The sequence below is a fragment of the Rhinatrema bivittatum genome, chromosome 12 (genome assembly GCF_901001135.1).
Source record: "Rhinatrema bivittatum chromosome 12, aRhiBiv1.1, whole genome shotgun sequence".
Taxonomy (NCBI): Eukaryota; Metazoa; Chordata; class Amphibia; order Gymnophiona; family Rhinatrematidae; genus Rhinatrema; species Rhinatrema bivittatum.
Window position 1 is genome coordinate 53,953,253 of NC_042626.1, and position 18,030 is coordinate 53,971,282.

Below are 18,030 nucleotides of genomic sequence, written 5' to 3' on the forward strand. Positions count from 1 at the left end.
CTGCTCCCCTGCCTTTGGATGCCAGGGGTAAAGGCTCACCAAGGAACACCCAACTTTAAAACTCTCTCCTGGAGTGTTCCACCTAAGGTCAATCAATTCTTGCACTGGTTCCAGGAGCGGAAAAAGATAGGACAGCTTGTGCAAGGTGACCAAGATGGGGTCTTTCTTCTGTACTCTCATAGCATCACCCCTTTCTACTCCAAGCGTTTTCAGGGTCTGAGTCAACAGACCTGGCAATTCATCCTTGTAAAAATAAATAAATAAATAAATAAATTTTAAAAACAGGCTATGGCCCTACTGGGTATACTCGTGCATAGGGAAAAATGCCTGCTGCGGCCTAAGTGCATTTTGCAGCGGCCTAGGTGCTCATTATGCGACTGACTGACAGGAGCTGTGAGGCAGGGCCTAGAAGTGAATGATGCCCTAGCTGCTGACCCTTGCCACTTGCCTCCACTGACTCATCGAAGGTGTGTGTGTGTGTGTGTGTGTGTGGGGGGGGGTGTTAGCACTGAGGGGGAGAAACGACCCGGCAAGGAAAGGGGATCCTTTCTTTTACCTGAGCTCATCCCTCTCCCTGCTGGAACCATGAGCAGGCCAGCGGCTGTGCAGGAGAGAGCATAAGCCTTCACCCCCGAGCTCCCCCATTTCCTCAGACAATCTTTAGAGCCTAAACCTGGCCAGGCATTGAGGCTCAACTGAGAAAGGGACTAGCCTAAATGTCATCTCAGGAGTTTAAACTCTAATTCCTTTTTTTTTTCCAATATGAGAAATCCCCACTAGATAGATGCATGTCCACCATCAGCTGGAGATAGTGAATATTGGCAGGCTGATGTTGGGGCAGGACTATATGTCTGTGATGTCAGTGAGTTAATTTCCTCTGTCTCCATCTGCTGGTAGGAGTGCATAACCCACCAGTGTGGATGCCTGGGTGCAGAGGAATCATATTTACTTGCACAAAAACATAGTATTGGATTAATAGGCCCTCCCACCTCTATGCGAGTAAACATTCACAGCACGAATACTTTTACTGACAAAAAAAGGGGACAAGTTGTGCCCACTTTAATGCATGTGTGAAGTACATGGGTACTTTGTGCTTGTGTCATGCACATCAGTAAGAAAATTAGCTTGCAAACCTAGTGGCTGGATGTAAGACCATGATACAGGGTCCCGAAGGAGAACTGATGCCTGGCTCCCCAGCTTCAGAACCACCACTGCAATAGTATAGTAAATGATGGCAGATGAAGACCAACATGGCCCATCCAGTCTGCAGAATTGGGATTCATCCACTTTGGGTAGATGTAAATACACATTCTTATATGCCACCCAACACCAACTCCCACCTCTCCCATGACCTCTACTTAACTTCTCAACCCTCTTCCCATATCTGTCTCAAACATACCTAAAATCTATTTCAGTGCTGGCCTCCACTAGTAACCATTTTAGGCCTTGCCATCATCAACCATGAGCCTGATATTTAGAGCATGCTGAGAGCCTCAATATAGGCATGTAAGTTAGACATATTTGGCTGATAAGGCACTTTAATTTTGGGATGAAAATAGGTTCTTAACTTTATGCTCCTTAAGCTATTGTTTGCTATAACCTGCCCTGAGCGATCTTGGAAGGATACGATAAAACTATCAAAATAAGTGCCTAACTCCATTTCCTTGTCCTGGTTCCGCCCACTTTTAAGGCACCTAAATTTAAGGAACTCAGCAGGGTGAGAATTTTTATTGAGACAAAATTAGACATCTAACCCTTAAAGTTTGGTTTTGTAATAAACCCCACAGCCATCAAGGTTAGCAATGCTGTGGTTAAATTAGGGAAAGATCCAGGCTCCCCAATGTGAGGGATGATCTACCAAAAGAGGGGAAAGGAAAATCCCTAGATAGGCGTGAATGAAGGCTTATGGCAGCAGAATCCCGGCACCGGTTCCAATTTAAGCTAGAAAGTTAAAAAGTAAAAATGAAAAAGGAGGAACTACTGTGCCCCCCCCCCACAAACCCCCCCCCCCCCAAGTTTAAAAATAGCGAGGGGCTTGGGGAATCTATGCCCTGGGCCATTTCCAGCCAGACAAGACGAAGGTCAGGGGGGCTCACCAAACTGACCATGACCCAGAAAAGTTAAAATTGAAGTTTCTTTTGTGTGGGGCTATGATAAGATTGCATCAGATTTGTAGCTAGGTTAATATATATACATACACATACGCCTCTTGCAGCGCTGAACTACAGCATTTCAGTTTTCTTTAAAAGGCTTATTTTCAAGAAGATCTGATTTGCTTACTAGTTTATTCGGCGAGAACCTTAGCCAGCTGGCAGGGATATCATTGTATAGAGATATGGCACGCACACGTAGGGCAGGGCATCGTTACAAAGACAGTGAGATCAGAGCTTCTGTAAATAAGATTCCATTCATGGTCCCTGTGGACTGATGCAGGCAATGGGAATGACAGTGCAGCATCCCCAAGCTCACCTTATGAGGGGGGGGAGGGGACCCAGATGATCTCAGCTTCCTCTGTGCGGTGAAAGAGTACACCCTGGCCAGCCCAACAGGGACTTCTAGTCTTTCCTATGCCCTCCAATTTGTGAATGAAACTCCTGTCACTTTGTTCAAAGGGGAGGTGCTGGCAGTGGCAGCATGGGGGGGGTCCTGGTGAGGCTGTAGGGATGGGACAAGCAATTCAAGGTCACGTAATGGAATCCTCAGTGCAATGAAACGCTGCAGTGATTTCTTAACCCATGGCGTTCACCAAATAAGAAACCGCTTGGAAAAGGATGAGAGGAAATCAAAATAGCAAATTTTACTAGGATTACAATCTTATGGGAAGGTGTCTCTTCTAAATGCAGTTATAGCCCAGTTGGCCTGTGCTCCCTAGCTAGAGCTATGGCACCAGTCTGTATCTGAAGCTACCTAGGGGGTTTTAATCCTTCTCTTCCCCATCTAACCCTTAACTCAGTAATTACAGTGGCAGCCTCCGGTTGAGAAGCATGGACCATGGTTCCTTCTGGGACATGGACCCAGTGTGCTGTTAGCCACCCAACAGATATTGCTTTTGAGTGGTGGCTGGGTGTCCCACCGGCCTTTCCTCTTACTGGTCTGTGCGCATTGCCCTTGCATCCCCCAACCCCAGCCACAATGATGAGCAGGCTCCACAAACTGAACCCAGATCTCCCACATGACAGGGTGTTGTACTGATAAGAATTCACCGGGCCAGTCCCTATTGTCTTTTTAAAAACAGAGAGGGGAAAATAACAGCACCTTTCAAGATTTTTTGCTCTGTTGCCCTGGAACATGAGGGTCAAACAAAGGTTTTATATAAGAATTAATTTTTCTTTTGGAAAGATTAGCCCTCTAGTGATAGGAAAATACCTACAGTGCCTGAATGTAATCCGCTTTGAAGAGTCACAAAAGGTGAATATAAATTTTTTAAAAATTAAATTATGTCAACCACTTTCCATACAAAGCCAACACAGCTGTGGTCAACTACATACTTGAGTAAGTAGAAACCCTGAGGCATGAATTTAAGTGCTCCCTGTCACCAACTCTCTGTGGCCCAGGACAAGCCTTATCTCCCAGGCTTCAGTTTACTCAATTAAAGTCAGATAATCCCACCAAGGGTTTTCTGTTAGTGTTACTCCTGTGTGTCCTCTATTTTGCTTCTTCTTCTATATGTGACCTAGGTTCCAATTGGACCTAGGTCTCTGTGGTTAGTTTTGTTACCTCTACAACTTAACTTCTACCTTTATTTTCTAAGGATGAGTGGTTCTGCAGTACTAGGCTGTAATTATGTCACCATACCTTTAAGCAAGTGTGGTGCAACAGGTAACATCTAGAGAGGGTATGCAATACTGATTTTCACACATTACGTTTTTGGAAGGAGTCTGCATTTGGAACCGAAAGGAAAAGGACCTGATATAGGGCTCTGCTAATTTCCTTAGAGACCTTCTTGTTTTACCAGTCCAGAAACAGCCTTACTTGTATTGCCATTGATGATGGAGTAAGCAGAGTTGCTTACCTGTAACATGTGTTCTCCTACGACAACAGGATATTAGTCCTCACACATGGGTGACATCATCAGATGGAGCCCAGCATGGAAAACACTTCTGTCGAAGTTTCTGGAACTTTGTCTGAGAATACTGAGCATGCCCAGTATGCCCTAATTCACGCATCCACGCAGGGTCCCTCTTCAGTCTCGTAACATAGAATTACGACAAAAACAAAAAGAGAGGGGAACCCAACTCCGCAGGGTGGTGGGCGGGTTTCATGAGGACTAAAATCCTGCTGTCCTAGGAGAACACATGTTACAGGTAAGCAACTCTGCTTTCTCCTAGGACAAGCAAGATGATAGACCTCACACATGGGTGAAACCCAAGCTACAGGCTGCTCCCAAAACAAAAAGAGGACCAACAAGCACCAAACAGGTGCCAATGAGCACAACAACCACAGTGCTGGTGGTAACAGAGGGGGAGACAGCCTGAACCCAAACAATGGGCCCTAGGTAGGGAGAGTTGGGTTCTACACTTTGAAGAGATTCCTGAGAACATACTGGCCGAACCTACTGTCCAGACAGTAGTGAGATGTGAATGGGTGGCGAGAATTCCACATTGCAGCCTTGCAGATCTCCTCCACAGGAACTGCTCGCAAGTGGGCCACCGATGCTGCCATGGCTCTGACAGAATGAGCTTTGACATGACCCCCAAGATGCGGTCCTGTCTGGGCATAACAGGAGATGCAGTCTGCTAGCCACATGGATAGTGTTTGCTTAGCAATGGCAACTCCCAACCTATTCCTATCAAAAGAAATAAAAAGTTGGGTTGACTGTCTATGGACTTCTGGCCACTCCAGATAGAAGGCTAAGGTTCACTTGCAGTCCAAACTGTGCGGTGCTCGTTCGCCTTGGTGCAAATGGGGCCTGGGAAAGAATATTGGCAGGACAATTGACTGGTTAAGATGGAAATCTGTCACCACCTTGGGTGAAACTTAGGATGCATGCGTAAGAAGACCACCCTATCATGATAAAACTTAGCGTAAGGTAGATAAATCACTAAGACCTGGAGCTTGCTGACCCTATGCGCTGAAGTGACAGCCACCAAAAATATGACCTTCCAGGTCAGGTACTTCAGGTCACAGGAGCGCAGCGGCTCAAAGGGAGCTTTCATAGCTGAGCTAACACCATGTTGAGGTCCCAAGACAGCAAGAGGCCTTAAGGGAGGCTTCAATTGAAGCAGGCCCCACATGAAACATATGACTATAGGTGCACAGAGATGGGCGAACCATCTACACCTTGGTGGTATGTGCCAATTGCACCGAGATGAATTCTAATGGAGATGGTTTTCAAGCCAGCATTCGATAGGTGGAGAAGGCAGTCAAGCGGTTTTTGTGTGGGGCAGAACAGATCTAGGGCCTTCTGCTCACACCACACAAAAAACCTCCTCCACTTCAGTCTGTAGGACTTTCTAGTGGAAGGCTTTCTGGAAGCTACCAGGATCAGAGATACATCTTCAGAAAAATCAAGTGGCTGCAGGATCAACCTCTCAACATCCAGGCTGTGAGCAACAGGGCCTGGAGGTTGGGATGACGCAGCCTGCCCTAATCTTGCACGATGAGATCTGGGGAAAGTCTCCAGACAGATCTGTTTCTGGATGGACAACTCCCGAAGGAGTAGAAACCAAATCTATTTCGGCCAATGAGGGGCTATGAGGATCATAGTCCCTCAGTTCTCGCGAAGCTTCAAGAGTCTTCATGATTAGAGGAATCAAGAGGATCTGCATACAGAAGACCCTTGCTCCAATGTCAGGCAAAGGTGCCTGAGGCTGGTTTGCCATCCGACCTGTGCGCCGTTGTACAAAGTCAGGTAATATATGTACAGGGAGTAGAACTGAGTCTCCTTCCTGTTGCAGGGGGATACGAACAAGTCCACCTCTGGGCTTCCCCAGGGTCGGAAGATCTGGTTTGCTACCCCCTAGTCCAGAGACCACTCGTGGAGTCTAAAGGCACGAAGCAACCTGTCTCCTAGCACATTCTCCGTTCCAGTTAGATACAAGGCCCTGAGTACCATCCCATGGGATAGGGCCCAGGTCCAAATCTGGACTGTTTCCCAACAGGAGGTATGAACCTGTGCCTTCAGGCTTGTTGACTTACCACATGGCTACTTGGTTGTCTGTCTGTATCATGACAATCTTGCTGGATAGCCGATCTCTGAAAGCTCATAGCGCGTACCTGATCGCCCGGAGCTCCAGGAAGTTGATTCACCATGCTTCCTGGGCAGCCCACAAGCCTTGGGTATGGAACCCTTCTACATTAGATTCCTACCCCAAGGTGGAAGCATCCATGGTCAGGACAATTTGGGTAGGGGGATTTTGGAAAGATATTCCCCGCTCCAAATTCGAGAGAGCCAGCCACCAGGACAGGTCCTGGAGAGGCGGAGTGACTCGGATGCAAGCCTGGTGGCTCTGTGTAGCCTGGCGCCACTGAAATCTCAAGGTCCACTGGGCTGTGTGCATGTGTAAACAGGCCAAGGTAGTGACATGGCTGGTTGAGGCCATGTGGCCCAACAGCCTCAACATGTGCAGAGGTGAAACCTGCTGGCTCTGTTGAATCTCCGTCGCTATGGACGCCAAGATGATCACCCTGGAACATGGCAGGAAGGCCTTTGCCTGAGCCATGTCTAGCAGGGCTTCTATGAAGTCCAATTGAGGTGATGAGCTGAGATGGAACTTCGGGTAGTTGATGACAAACCCTAGTGATTCCAACACCTGGATGGTCAAGCACAAGGACCGAACAACCCCCTGCCTGAGAGGTGCTCTTGACCAGCCAATCATCCAAGAAAGGGAAAACATGCACTCCCAGTCTACAGAGGTGTGCCCCCACCACGGCCAGACATTTTGTAAAGACACGTGGGGCCGAAGCTAGTCTGAACGGCAACACTCTGTACTGGAAGTGCTGTTTTGCCACACAAATCTGAGATACTTCCTGTGACCTGAGAAGATCTCGATGTGAGTGTATGTGTCCTTTAATTCAAGGGAGCATAGCCAGTCCCCTTTTTGCAGGAGGAGAATCAGGGTGCCCAGGGAAATCATCTTGAACTTTTCTTTCTTGAGAAATCTGTTCAAGGCCCTTAGATCTAGGATGGAACGGAGACCCCTGCTCTCTTTGGAATCAGGAAGAACCGGGAATAGAATCCCTGCCCTCTTTGCCCTGGTGGAACATGCTTGACCGCTCTGGCTGTTAAGAGGGTTGACAGCCCCTGAAGTAGTACCTCCTGATGCGCTATTGCCCCCCCAAAATGGGCATTGGGGGGGGGGGGCAATTTAGTAGGACACACAATAGGTTTAATTGGTACTCTTGATGGATGATGGACAAGACCCACTGGTCCAAGGTTATACTGGGCCATTGATCCGCCAAGAACTGTAGCCTGCCCCCGACCGAAGGGGGGGGAGAGGGGTCCAGCATCTCAGGTACAGATGGCTCGCTTATACTCCCTACGATCCAGTCAAAACCATATCCCAGGATTTGGCTGGGGAGTCAGCTGGGGCTTGGGAGCTCTCTGTTGCCTGGGACGACTCCGTGAGCTCATCCTCTGTGAACGGGAGCGAGGGGCCAGAGGACAGTACTTCCTCTGGTGGTAGAAAGACTTCCTCTGACCCTGCCTCGTGGACCTCCTAGCTGAGGAGGGCAGGTCTGAACTGCGGGCAGAGAGCTGTTGGAGGGTCTCATGGTGATCCCACAATTGGGCCACCATGTCCCTCACCTTATTTCCACAGAGATTCTCTCCTTTGTTCAGCAGGTCTGTGAGTCTTTCCTGTACTTCCAGTTGGAAATCCAAGGCTTGCAGCCATACCATTTTGTGGGCGCCAACTGCCACTGCAGACTCTTGCTGCTGTCTCAAAAACATCATAGGCTGAACGAACCTCATATTTTCCATACTCCAAGCCCTGAAGCACCAGCAATAAGAGGGGGTCTTGATGTTGTAAGAAATCGCTTGGCCACCTCTTGCACCTGCTTCCAGAAGTTGCGAGAATATCGGATCATGTAGAGCTGGTAAAAGGCAATGCGGGCAATAAGCATGGCCCCTTGGAACACTTTCCTCCCAAGAGTGTCCATCACTCTATAATCCTTACCCAGGGGTGCCAATGCATGGCTCCGAGAGCGCTTGGCCTTCTCAAGAATGTATTTGACCACTACCGACTGGTGTGACAGTGGACACTTCTCAAATCTGGTAGCCTATTGGACGAGGTAAACTCCATCCGCCTTCCCGTTAAAGGAGGTACTGTGAGGGGTGCTCCCACATCCTCAGCAACAACTCCCTAAAGATCTCATGTACTGGGACTGCCATAATCTCTTTAGGGGCCTCCATGAACTGGAGGACCTCCAGCATCTTATGCCTGGCATTCTCCTCCACCATTAACTGTAAAGTGATGGCTTCCTCCATCACCTGTACAAAACCTGTGAAGGCAGGTCTTCCTTCACTCATCTGGAGGAGACTGTTCTGAAGGGAGACCCTTCAAGTCCTTGGAGGATTCTGCAATGTCATCCCTCCAGGGGGGTCATACAGGACTCATCCTCATTGTAGTCTACAGGGGTATGGGCCCTGGGTGCTCGGCCTTTGTCCAGAGGCATGGTCCCGGTCCCAGTAGAGCTGGATGGGGGCGCTGCAAGCCTTGGTGTCTCTGCCGGTCTCAATGGAGCTTCCTCCAGCAATGAGCACCATATATGTTGGGGGAAGCATTGGTGCCCCGCCAGACATCAATGGCCTCCCGGGAACCAACGTCAACTGGATTGTTAACACACCGATAATCGCGAGCCGTTCCAGCAGCGGTTCCAGCTGGGTGAGTGCTGGCACCGGCACTGCTGTTTTGCTGCCCTGCTACACTCACTGAACTGCCAGCTGGACCCTGCTCTCCAGCTCCTCCTTGAAAGATGCCAATTCCAAAACCAACTGGGAGGCAGAAGGGGTGGCCAAATCTTCCTCAGAGCCCAGAGGTAGATCAGTGACTGACAACAGGACCAGTGGAGACCATCGTGGACCCGCGACATCGATGCAGGGTGGGCACTCCTTGCCGTGGGGTCACTTCAGGAGCATCATGGCAAGAGCCGGCGCCATCCCGAGCCTGGCACCGTGCAAAGGTGACCGGTGCCGATGCTTCCTTGGCTTCCCTCAGTGCTCAGCCCGCTCTTTTCCCGGCAGAGGTCGATGATGACAAACCAGACGTCCTCGACTTGGAAGTGACCGACAGGGGCTGGGTCCCGGTACCTATCTGCAGATGCCAATGGCTCAGTGTCCATCGGTGCAGCTCCAAGGTCCATCAGTGCCGATGTCGATGCCTCTGACTTCCTCAATGTGAAGATCTTCTCCAGCTTATCGAGCCAAGCACAATGTCCCTTGGGGGTCATCTGGGCGCACATGCAGCAAGCCCAGAGTTTGTGCAATGCCCTCAGGCAGAGAACATACACCTCATGGGGGTCAGTGATGGACATGGTTCGTGGGCACTGATGGAAACTGGATAAGACCATGATGAACAAAAGAAAAGGGAAAAACGGAAGACGGTGATGGCGGGCGGGCGGTTTACGCCAGTGGGCACAGAGTCACTGCCGCCATAGGGGATGGGGGGAGAGAGAGAACAGAAGCGAAAAGAGACTTACCGAACTGCCGAAAAATCTGACTGGGAAAACTAGAGGGAACTGAGAAGGACCCACGATCGATGAATTTACACAAAAAAATCCCAAACAGGACAGTGAAAATGTTAAGGCAATTTCCAAAATAAAAGCCCAGAGTTCACTCTCCCGTGAGGTGAAAGCTCCGTGGAAAGAAAGACTGAAGAGGGACCTCTTGTGGATTAGGGCATGCTGGGCAAGCTCAGTATATTCTGACATAAGTTTTCCATGCTGGGCTCCATCCGACGATGTCACCCATGTGTGAGGACTACAATCTTGCTTGTCCTAGAAGAATCAAATTACAACTCTTCAAGGAACTCTAGGAGGATGAAAGGCCAAGACATCAGCAAGCACGTATCTTTTCCTTTTCGGGATAATTCTCAACTTGATGGACTCAGTACTGAGGAGCGGGTAATCTGAGTTAACAATGAACTTCCAGTCCATCTCCCATGATATCAGGGCTAAAGGAGGCTTTGTTTGTCTGGCTGCTAAGTGGTACAGGTTGCCTCGGCTGTTGAGCTGTTTATCATCTCTGCTGTAGGAGCCTTCCACTCCTGGTTTTGTGTGATTAACTACTGATTCTCCTCAAAATGTAAATAAAATTGTTGGAAAATGGAAGCCACCAAAACCTGTGTGTGGACTTGAGTTAGTGAATCTCAGAGCACAGGTTAAGATCCAGAGCCTAACCTGGAAGGGTTGAAGAGCTTGGCAAAAATTCCACTTCTGAGGGCAGTCAAGAGCTACAAAAGGTGAAAGACATTTTGTTGTGCAGTTCTGCTGTCCAGTGCTGTCATTCCCTCTGAGCATGGTCTATTTCACCAGCTACTCAACCACTTCTTGAACCCACAGACCAGGTGCCAGGACTCATTTTCCGTGCTTCTGCTGGGGGTTGCATATATATTTTTATTTTTTACAATAATTTAAAATGAAGGGTAAAGTATGTTTTATTATGTGCACACTCCTGAATTTATGCTCTCTCTATGTAACAAACTGAGAGAATCAGAACATCCTGTCTTCTATCATTTAATTTTTCTGCCACATTCACAGAGCTGCCACCCAAATTCTCCTGGATGAAGGGGAAATTTAGTTTTGGGGTAAATTTCAAACACATATGAATGAGATTTTATAAAACTGCCTGCCCAATGTGCAGGGAAACTTACGCACACAGATCCCGTTTGTGCAAAAACTTATCCAGGCACAGTCAGGGGTGGGGGTTGCGGCCGAGTTTTCATTACTTTTTGATTGTCAAAAGTATGCGTGAAGTTTACATACAACATATGCAGGCGCCTCTGGTGGGTTTAACTTTATTCAGATGTATTCAGCATAAACACGCAACTGGTTATGTTCTGCTGTCCAGAATACTGCCCTTCCCTGGATTGCCTAATATGGACCTCATAGAGGGTAATCTTCAAAAGCTGTTCATGCAGGTAAGTTTTTGTTTTTTTAACCCAGGTAAGAGGCCTTTGTGAAACCTGCCCACCCTCCCTGCAGGTTCAATCAGATATGTGCATTATTATGCACGATGCCAGTATCTCTACCCATACTGAATGGAAGCGGTCTAGGGGACGCGAGGGATACTGCAACATTGCGTAGTTTCGCATTTTTACCACTCTGTGTATTGCCGACCACAGAATAAATTACCCATGAAAGAAGCAGGTGCAGATCTCCATTGGTGCTTTCTTCCCTGGGCGGTTTCCAAAGAGAAATTACACACGTACTTCCCCTTTAAAACCTGGTGCAAAGTCCACAGGGAAAAGGTATCTGCAGGCTTTTCAGCTATCCCCCAACCCAATAAGAGAAAGGACTGCTTCACTGCCTCAGGCAATGCCCACAATCTGAATTTAACCCCGTAGAGCACAGAACATCATTAAAGCTCTCTGTGACTGATGGCACAGCTTCAGAGCTGAAGGATATAAAAGAGGCAGCCCACTTCCAAGTAAGGGCGGGAAGGTTTGCCCACTGTGGGAACACTTTGAAAAGGGTGCTAACATTGTTTAACAAAGCTAATTTTGCCAGTTTCATGAGCTTGTTTATTAGGTCATGGGCAGCTGCACAGAAATTCAATGGAAGTTTCCGGTTTGATTTTAATAGGATTCTTCTCTTATTCCTACTGGTGTGGATAATTTCCCCTCTATCTCCAATTGCTGAATGGCCAAGGGGGATGTACTTAGTATCCCCCCCCCCTTCAGCTTGGGCCTCACTGTTACTTACAGTGGTCAATAAATGACTGGCAAAGAACATACATTACCATGCATTAGTCTTCATTAAATCTTTAAAAGCAGAGAACAGTGTGCCTTTCACTCACGCTCCACAGAAGCAATCTGCAGAGCTCAGGCAACAAGGGCAGACCGGACTTCAGCAACAAGCCGAGGCTTAGGGAAGTACGTTATGTAAATAAACCAAGAGACTCCGCTTCCAAATCCTTGGGTCTTCCCCCCAGCGGATCTGGTTTCCGGGATATCTGCATGAGATTTTAGCAGACATTTTGGTCTGTAAACACGATTGGTCTGCATGTTGGGGTAATTCTGAAAATCAACCCGTTGGTGTATTAATACCCCGCATATTACTAAAGCTAACCACCCGTGTGCCTAAACTTCTCAGCAATGGTGCATAAACAGCTCCATAAGACAGAAAATTCTTAAATGGTCTAAAAAGTAAAAAAAAAAAACAAAACCAAAAAGATCAGCAGAATTGCTTTCTTGAAACAGGTATTCTCCGAGGACAGCAGATGGAGCCCCAATGCGGAAAACTGTGTGCCAGACAAAGTTTCTAGAAACTTGGACTGGCACACTGAGCATGCCCTATACCGGGGATGGGCAATGTAAACCGGAGTGATAATTAACTCTGTTATTTGAACTTCGGTATAGAAAAGCTATAAATAAATAAATAAATAAATAAACAAATAAATAAATAAATAAATACATACCAGACGTCCACTTGGGGTCCCTCTCCAGTCTTGAATTGGAATTATAATTAAAATAAAAAAATAGGAGCAACTGAACTCCGCAGGGTGGTTGGCAGGTTTTGTGAGGACTAACATCCTGCTGTCCTCAGAGAAAACCTGTTACAGGTAAGCAACTCTGCTTTCTCCAAGGACAAGCAGAATGGTAGTCTTCACACATGGGACTATAAGCTGTTCCCCAGCACAAAAGAGGACCAGTCACCCAACCAGGTGCCAACGGGCACAACACTGGTGCAGTTGGTAGAGGGGGAGGCATCCTGAATCCAAAACAAAGGGCCCTAGGCGGGGAGAGTTGGGTTCTACACTGCAAACAGGTTCCGAAGGACAGTCTGGCTGAACCTACTGTTGCGTTGGCCATCCCTAGCCAGACAATAGTGAGATGTGAATGTGTGGAGAGAATTCCACGTCACAGCCTTGCAGATCTCCTCCATGGCAACTGCTCGCAAGTGGGCCACTGCCACTGCCATGGCTCTGACAGAATAAGCCTTGACATAATCCCCAAGATGCAGTCCCGCCTGGGCACAACAGAAGATGCAATCTGATAGCCAACTGTATACTGTCAGTTTGGCAACGGCAACACCCAACCTAGTCCTATCAAAAGAAACAAAAAGTTTGGTGGACTGTCTATGGGCTTCTGTCCACTCCAGGTAGAAGGCTAAGGCTCGCTTGCAGTCCAAATTGGGACGTGCTTATTCGTCTTAGTGCGAAAGGGGCCTGGGAAAGAATGCTGCAAGACAATGGATTGGTTAAGATGGAAATACATCACCACTTAAGGCCTCTCATGAATCGTACAACTATAGGCTGCACAGAGATGGGTGTACCATCTACACCTTGGTGGTCTGTGCGAATTGCACGGAGATGAATTCCAATGGAATTGGTCTTTAAGCCAGTTTCTGAATCGTGTAGAAGGTAATCAAGCAGTTTTGTGTGGGGCAAGAGAACGGATCTATGGCCTTCTACTCACACCACATAGAAAACCTCCTCCATTTCAGTCCATAGGACTTTCTAGTGGAAGACTTTCTACAAGCCACCAGCACCCGAGATACATCCCTAAAAATCAAGCGCAAGATTAACTTCTCAACATCCAGGCTGGGGGGGGGGGGGGGGGGGGAACGACCCGGAAGTTGGGATGTCGCAGCCTACCTTGATTCCTGCGTGATGAGATCTGGGAAAGTCCCAAGAATGATCAGTGACTGAATGGACAACTCCCATAAGAGTGGAAACCAGACCTTCCTCAGCCAATGAGGGGCTATGAGGATCATAGTCCCCCTATCCTTGTGAACCTCCAGAAAAGTCTTCACCACTAAAAGAATCGAAGGATCCGCATGCAGAAGACCCTTGCTCCAATGATGGGCAAAGGCATTCGAGGATGGTTTGCCGTCTGATCTGTACAATCAGCAGAACTGAGGCACCTTCCTGTTGCAAGGGGTTGTGAAAAGATCTACATCTGGGCTCCCCCAGAAGCGGAATATCTGATTTACCACCTCCTGGTCCAGGGACCACTCGTGGGGGTCTGAAGGCTCAAATCAGCCTGTCCGCTACCACGTGCTCCGTCCCAGCCAGGTAGTACATGGCCCTGAGCACCATCCCATGGGACAAGGCCCACAAAGAGATCCGGACCGTTTCCTGATATGCTTGTTGACATACCACATGGCTACCTGGTTGTCAGTCTGGATCAGGACAACTTTGTTAGACAGCCGATCTCTGAAAGCCCATAGCGCGAACCTGATTGCCCTATGCTCCAGGAAGTTGATTTGACAGAGACCCTGGGTGCTGATATCATCTACAAGAGCTCTCCACCATAGAGTAGATGCATCCATGGTTAGGTCAATTTGAGTAGGGGGGACTTCGAAATGAGATCCCCCGTTCCAGATCTGAAAGTAACCGCCACCAGTACAATGAGTACCGGAGAAACAGGGTGACTCAGATGCAATAGTTGAGGCTCTGAGTGGCCTAGTGCCACTGTGACCTCAGGGTCCACTGGGCTCTGCGCATGTATAAAAATGCCAAGGGAGTGATAGACTGTTGTGGCCATATGGCCCAAGAACCTCAACATGTGCCAAGTTGACACCTATTGGCTCTGCTGAATCTTTACTGCGATGGTTGTCAAGGTGATGGCCAACTGGCGAGGCAGGAAGGCCTTAGCTTGACCTGTGTCTATGAGGGCTCCTATGAAGTCCAACTGAAGTGACTGGCTGAGACGGGCCTTTAGGTAGTTGAGAACGAACCCTAGTGACTCTGACAACCGGATGGTTAAGCGCATGGACCGGACAACCCCTGCCTGAGATTGAACAGTCAATCATCCAGGTAAGGGAAAACATGCACTCCCCGCCTGTGGAGGTCTGCCGCCGCCACCAAGGCCAGGCATTTCGTGAAGACCTGTGGGGCTGATGCTAGCCCAAACAGCAACACTCTGTACTGGATGTGCTTTTTTCCCACCACAAATTGGAGATACTTCCTGTGAACGGGGAAGATCTTGATGTGAGAGTATGCATCCTTTAGATCGAGGGAGCATAGCCAGTCCCCTTTTTGTAAAAGGGGGATCAGGTACCCAGGGAAACCATCTTCAACTTTTTTTTTTTTTTTTTTAAACTTGTTGAAGGCCTTCAGGTCTAGGATGGTATGGAGTCCTCCTGTTCTCTTTGGAATCGGGAAGAACCAGGAGTAGAGTTCCCAACCTCTTTGCCCTGTTGATATGGGCTTGATTGCCCTGGCCGTTAAGAGAGAGGAGAGCTCTGCCAGTAGTACCTCCTGATGCGCTTCCGACCCCCAAAATATGCACAATGGGCAATTTGACAGCACAGCCAATAGATTCAATTGGTACCCTTGACACACAATGAAAAGAACCCAGTGATCCGAGGTTATACTGTGCTACTGGCGCGCAAAGAACTGCAGCTTGCCCCTGACCAGAGGGGTCCAACGTCCTGGGTACAGATGACTGGCCTATGCTCCCTACAACAGAGTCAATACCCCGTCTCTGGAGTCTAGGAGCCGGCTGGGCTTGGGGGCTCTCTGCTACCTGGGACTGCCACAGGAGCCTTGATGGTGTGGATGGGAGCGGATGATAGTACTTCCTTTGGCGAAAGAAAGATTTCTTTGGCCCTTGTCTCGCCAGCCTCCTAGAAGAGAAGTGCTGGCGGAGAACTGTTGGAGGGTTTCATGGTGGTCCCGAAGTTGGGCCACAGCGTCCCTCACCCTATCCCCAAAGAGATTCTCCCTGGTACACTGCACATCAGCGAGTCATTCCTATACCTCTTGTCAGAGATCAGAGGCCCGCAGCCATGCCATTCTGCGGGCACCAATTCCCACTGCAGAGACGCTCTATGCCGTTTTGAAAACATCGAGGTCACTTGGACCTCATGTTTTCCGCACTCCAGTCCCTTATGCACCATCAACATGAAGGTGTCCTGCTGATGAGGCAGCTGCTCAGACACCTCCTGCTCATGCTTCCAAGTGTCCCACCTGTACTGGCTCATGTAGAGCTGGTAGGCAGCAATGCGGGCAATGAGCATGGCACCTTGAAATACCTTCCTCCCAAAAACGTCCATCTCTCTATGATCCTTCCTCGGGGGTCTTCTTGAAGGTGGATTCGACCACCACCAACCAGTGGGGCAGCTGTTGCTTATCGAATCCGGTAGCCTTCTGTACAAGGTAGACCACGCCCACCTTCTTATTAACAGGAAGCACTGAGGGGTTATTTCCATATCCTCAGCAGCTCCTTAAGGATCTCCTGCACTGGGACCGCCACAATCTCCTTTGGAAGCTCCACAAACTAGAGGATCTCAAGCATTTTGTGCCTGGCATCCTCCTCCATTAATAAATGAAATGGGATGGCTTCCGCCAACACCCTCACAAACCACGCGAAGGTCAAGTCCTCAGGTGGAGACTTCCTTTACTCCTCTGAAGGAGAAGGACCTTTTGGGAGACCCTCGGAAGAGGACTCCGAATAGTCATCCCCCCAGAGGGCACAGGTTTCCTCATCCTCACTGTAAGCAACAGGGGATGTGTCCCTAGGTGCTCGGCCTTCGTCCAGAGGTGCAGGTACCTATAAAACTGGACGGAGGCAACAGGCCTTGGTTATCTGCTGGCCTCGGTGGAGCTTCCTCCTTAGAAGAACCGGCGATGACCACAGTTATGGTAGGGGAGGCCTCGGTGCCCCGCCATTCACTGATCCTGTCCCAGGAATCGACACCAGCTGGGTCGGTAACACACCGATTAGCACATTGAGCTTCTCCAAAAGTGGTATGAGGACGAGCGGCACAGAGTCCAGTGCCATAGGACCAAAGTCCTACAGCACCTGGTCTACTGCTAACTGGACTTGGCGCTCCAGCTCCTCCTCAAACTTTGCTGATGCCAAGACCAACTGGAAGGAAAGAGGGATGGCCAGATCCTCTTTGGAATCTTGAAGTGGATCGGTGATGGTATTAGGACCGGAGACCATCACGGACCCCCAGCACCGATGGAGGACTGGCACTTTCTGCTGTGGTGATGCTTCAGGGGCATCGCAGTAAAAAATCGGTGTCCCCGTGCCCAGCACCATGCATCAACAGGGACCAGTGCCAATGCTTCTTCGACTTCCCTTGATGTCCCAAGGCTGATTAAGAGGAACCCGATGTCTTCAGCCTGGATATAAGACAGTGGGGTCAGTCTCTGGTACCCCTACCCGCCAACGATATTGACAGAACTGATGGCTCCGCTGATGTCGATGGCCTGGTGACCATCGGTGTGGTTCCTTGGTCCTTCAATGCAGATGTCAATGGCTCGGACTTCTTCGACCCGAAGAGCTGCTCCATCTTGTCGAGTCGAAGCAGGAATCCCTTTGGGATCATCTGGACACAAATGACAACCCTGAATGACATGCCCCCCAGGTAGAGGATGCATATCTCATGTGGATCAGTGATGGACATGGTCATCGGGCACCGGGGGGCATTGCCTAAAACCGGATGTGGCCATGTTGAGATGAACAGAAGGGACGCAAACCAAAATGATGCCGGTAGGCACAAAGGCACCGTTGCCCTGGAGAATCGACTGCAAAAGGAAACTTACCAGAATTGCCGTACGGGGAGGCGCTGAGAGGGACCTGGCGATGGAAAAACAAGAGAAAATACTACGAGAAAAAAGGAAGTTTTCCCACAAGGCCAAAAACAGCCATAAGTGAGCTCACTCACAGCATGAGGCTTATAGCTTTATGGAAAAAGAGACTGGAGAGGGCCCTAAAATGACACATGGTATAGGGCATACCGAACATGCTCAGTGTGCCAAGTCAAAGTTCTAGAAACGTTGACATAAGTTTTCCGCATCGGGGCACCATCTGATGATGTCACTCATGTGTGAGGACTATCATCCTGCTTGTCCTTGGAGAATCACTGTTTTAGGAAGAATATACGTATGACACATAGCTGTACAAGGAATCAATC

At 48.9% G+C, this 18,030-nt stretch overlaps 1 protein-coding gene across 4 annotated transcripts in view; it reads right to left on the minus strand.

Annotated features, from left to right (window-relative positions):
* ETV4 (ETS variant 4) overlaps positions 1–18,030 on the minus strand; it is a 124,213-nt gene that overhangs the window by 29,942 nt on the left and 76,241 nt on the right. The window lies entirely within an intron of this gene.